This window comes from Mya arenaria, chromosome 8 (assembly GCF_026914265.1).
Source record: "Mya arenaria isolate MELC-2E11 chromosome 8, ASM2691426v1".
In the NCBI taxonomy this organism is placed as follows: Eukaryota; Metazoa; Mollusca; class Bivalvia; order Myida; family Myidae; genus Mya; species Mya arenaria.
In genome coordinates this window covers 7,949,931-7,953,865 of record NC_069129.1, presented here as the reverse complement: position 1 = coordinate 7,953,865, position 3,935 = coordinate 7,949,931, and the positions used below count along the sequence as shown (strand labels likewise).

The window sequence follows — 3,935 nt, the reverse complement described above, 5'->3', positions numbered from 1 at the left end:
CCTCTGCCATTTCCCATAAAAATAACAAAAAAAACCGCGGATATATATAGACGGTTTACAATGTCAGAATTCTTTACATTTAACTACGCTGGAAGTAGATCGTAGAGATTTTATATAACAGTTAAACCAAGGGACTTTTCTCATGGAGATCTTATGTATATATGCAATAAATACTTTATTGACAATCAATTTGAGCTTAGTAATACAAAATACACGTTAAAACACAATTAATTAATACTATAAGTTATTGGTTTACGGACTACCTCTACTGATAAACCGGCATACATACGAGGTTGTTTTCGACGGAAAATGGCCGAGGAGTTCAGATTGGATTAAGCGGCTGTTATTTGTCTCCAGGTACTCCAACGATATCCTGTGACGTGAATGGCTTCTGGAGGACCCCTGTAGTTCAATGTTATCGGTACTGTACACAGGAGACCATACCTGTTTTGGCAAATGGGTATCCGAAACAAGGTGACCTGTACAACTACACCATGCAAGCCGAGTACTCTTGTTCAAGCGGTTACTATCTGTCACCAGGTATGGACTACTTTTGGGTACTATATAATTATTGACTGCTTTGATATTTTATGTTTTCAATTAACGGAACAACTCGGTTAACATAAGCTTTTTCAACAGTGTTTGTCTAGGGTTGACGAGATGCAATACTCCCCTCACCCACTATCACCCCCACCCCAAAGGAAGTCAATATATAGTATGCTAGTTACTTTACTTGTATTAGTAAAATCTTTAACCGACTTAACAGCGCTTTCACTTTTGTTTAAAAAATATTCAAATGTTCAGAAAAAAAGAGAAAATAATATACTGCCATTTTGTAACCAGATCGTCTGGGCGATACAGGCTTACTCAAACAATTGCTGTTAACCCCGTATTAGTATCGTTCAGTCAATGGCGTCACTGTTAAAAATGATTGCACACTAAAGTTTAATATGCATTATATAGCGAATTAAAGGGGCTGTACTCCGTATGATAAAATAGCGAGAAAAAAAAGTGTCGAAAACTGACATAAACTTGGCATTGATGTGTACAATGCATTGAAACTTACTAACTGAAGTACCACATAGTTTACAATTTATTTAAGTTTTGCAGTTATTTCGTATTTTTCCATTAAAAAAGATTACTGGGTATGTATACCAGGTAGAATTCATTCCTTATGCGTGATTGGCTAGTCGGTGTTATCACGTGATATTACCGAGGTAGGTGCATAGCTTAATTATGTCACCTAATAAATTAGAGTAAGCCGTCGTAGCTCAGTGGATACGATGCTGGTCAGCAATTTTGGCGACACGAGTCCGAACCCGGTCTCCGACACATTTTTTTTACATTTTGGTACTTTTTTTTACAAAAATGATATCAAAGCGTAACACTTTCTATTAGATAATTGTCCTGAGGTTCGTTACAGACAAAAACTTGCTTTGGTGCCAATCTGGTGTACAGTCCCTTTAAAGGAGTTATGTATAATCAGATATTAAAGATATCCATTACAAACAGTGGAAGTACTTACTTGATATGTTTCATAATCTAATCTAAAATACTTTAAAGGTACCCATGCAATTTTCGTTTTTAGGTTATTAAGTCTTTTATTAAATGAATGTTCTTGTTAGGACATCGCCATCTGCAGCTAATTGTATAAAACACGGATGAGATGTACACAGGTTATGATTTGGCAGAGTTGCACGTTAAAATGGTTCGATTGGTGAATAGTATTGAATAGTATTGATTGGCAAATCAATAAACATTTTGGCTAACTTTGACCAAACCAAATAAAACACAAGTTTCTACAATCGACTACTCCCAGCAAACAATTGACGTTGAAAAGACGTTGTAACAACGTCAGAAACTGGCGTTGGATAAACGTTGTATATTGGTTGAAAATGAAAGTTTTTTCGACGTCGAAATCACGACGTTGAAACAACGTCGGAGTTACGACGTTGAAACAACGTCGGAGTTACGACGTTGAAACAACGTCAACGTCGTGATAACGACCTAAATCTATAGTATAAATATGCATACCACACAGGTAACAGGTAATTAGGAATTACCGCAGCATTCACCTACATTCATTAACAAACAACTCGGAGAATGTACAAGTTTTATTTTCACAGCAAATCTGTACAGACACAAAGTATTAAATGATAAAGGCACACTAAATTAAATGACACATGGTAAATTTATAAGTTTAGAGATGTAGGTTAATTAACTTGTGTAAATAGTTCGTCGTCCTCCACCTCCTTGTCTGTCTGGAGCGTACTTCAGACAGGATCCAATTGCCCCATCAACCTCATGTTCAGTAGCAGTAAACACAGTGACACTTGCTGAAATACATAAGAATCTTGTCAAATAAAATTATATTGACTTAAAACTGCTGAAAATAAAGTATTGATATCAAATTCCACACAACAAAATTTCTCCAATTTTGGTACAATATTTGCTTTTTTTATTATCTTTTAATTGTTTTACTTATTTCAGTTACTAGAATCTGTGATCAAAGAGGTGAATGCACAAGACTATACCTGGTACTCACTTTAATAATAACATAATTAAATGATTACTGTCAAGAAGCAGATTTGACTTGGCAATTATTACCTTGAACACCTTGAAAAACTGCTTTTGGAAAGTCATTTTCTCCTTTTTCCCTTCCCGATAAAGCTAGGCATTACATCATCCGTCATAAACCTGTCAAAAAGGGGTACATAATAATATGAATTTGATAACAATATGTATAATTTTGCTGGATGACATTGAATTTAAGATAAACAATGGTAAATAACATGGGCCTTTCGGATCCTGATCAAAGATCAAAATTACACAAAAACTACTAGTATTTAAAGACATTATTCAAGAGAACAATTAACATTGTTTTCTCATACAAAAAAGTACAAATCGGCGCGATGTCAGTTGAGGGCGAATCGGGTTGAATTACATGTATGCTAAAATTTCATTGAAACAACCTGGTAAAACACCAGAAAATTATTGCTATAAACTGTTAAACATGCATTGTATCAACTTACCTTGTTGTATTATTCAAAATATGAACCGTCGAGTCTCTAGAGGAGTATTTGACTTTTTATCTCTCATCAATATTCGTACACCTCATGAGCAATATGGCGGATCGAAATGGGTTCAAAATTGCGCGCGTCTATTTTAAGATAAGGAATTAAACATGCATTTTTTTCGGAAGTATCTAAATGACATGATTACAAGCTATCGATATAATTATTTCTGCTAATTTTTGTTTAAAGAAAAAAAATGCCTGTATTGAAAAAAAATCAGAAATATTTTCAAATTTGGCCTACTTACAATAAATTAATATTTGAATGAAAGCAGTTTTAGACTTGCCACAAAAGTGCACGACTTCAGTTAGGTGGGACTTCATATTGACGCGGTCTGTAAAGTAACAGACAGTTGAACTAATATCCTTGTGCGCGGTTTGTGTTGTAACTGAGAATTTAACTGATATGTTTGTGCGCGGTTTGTGTCGTAACTGAGAATTTAACGCGAATTTAACTGATATGTTTGTGCGCGGTTTGGGATGTAACTGGGTGTTTAGCCGATATGTTTGTGCGCGGTTTGTGTTGTAACTGAGAACTAAAAGCGAACTTAACTGATATGTTTGTGCGCGGTTTGTGATGCAACTGAGTGTTAGCCGATATGTTTGTGTGCGGTTCGGTTTGGAACTGAGGGTTTTACCGATATGTTTGTGCGCGGTTCGGTTTGGAACTGAGGGTTTTACCGATATGTTTGTGCGCGGATTACGATGTAACTGAATGTTTTACAGATATGTTTGTGCGCGGTTTGTGATGTACTTGAGTGTTAACCGATTTGTTTGTGCGCGGTTTGTGATGTAACTGAGGGTTTTACCGATATGTTTGTGCACGGCTCGTTTTGGAACTGAGGGTTTTACCGAAACGTTT

General features: G+C 35.7%; 1 long non-coding RNA gene across 1 annotated transcript; it reads right to left on the bottom strand.

Moving 5' to 3' along the window:
* Nucleotides 1–2,124: 2,124 nt before the first annotated feature.
* Nucleotides 2,125–3,118, bottom strand: LOC128242722 (uncharacterized). The gene is made up of 3 exons (XR_008262683.1): nt 3,033–3,118; nt 2,608–2,697; nt 2,125–2,336 (listed from the first exon to the last, which is right to left on the bottom strand). It is a non-coding gene; the product is annotated as an uncharacterized LOC128242722 (long non-coding RNA).
* Between the last annotated feature and the right edge of the window lie 817 nt (nt 3,119–3,935).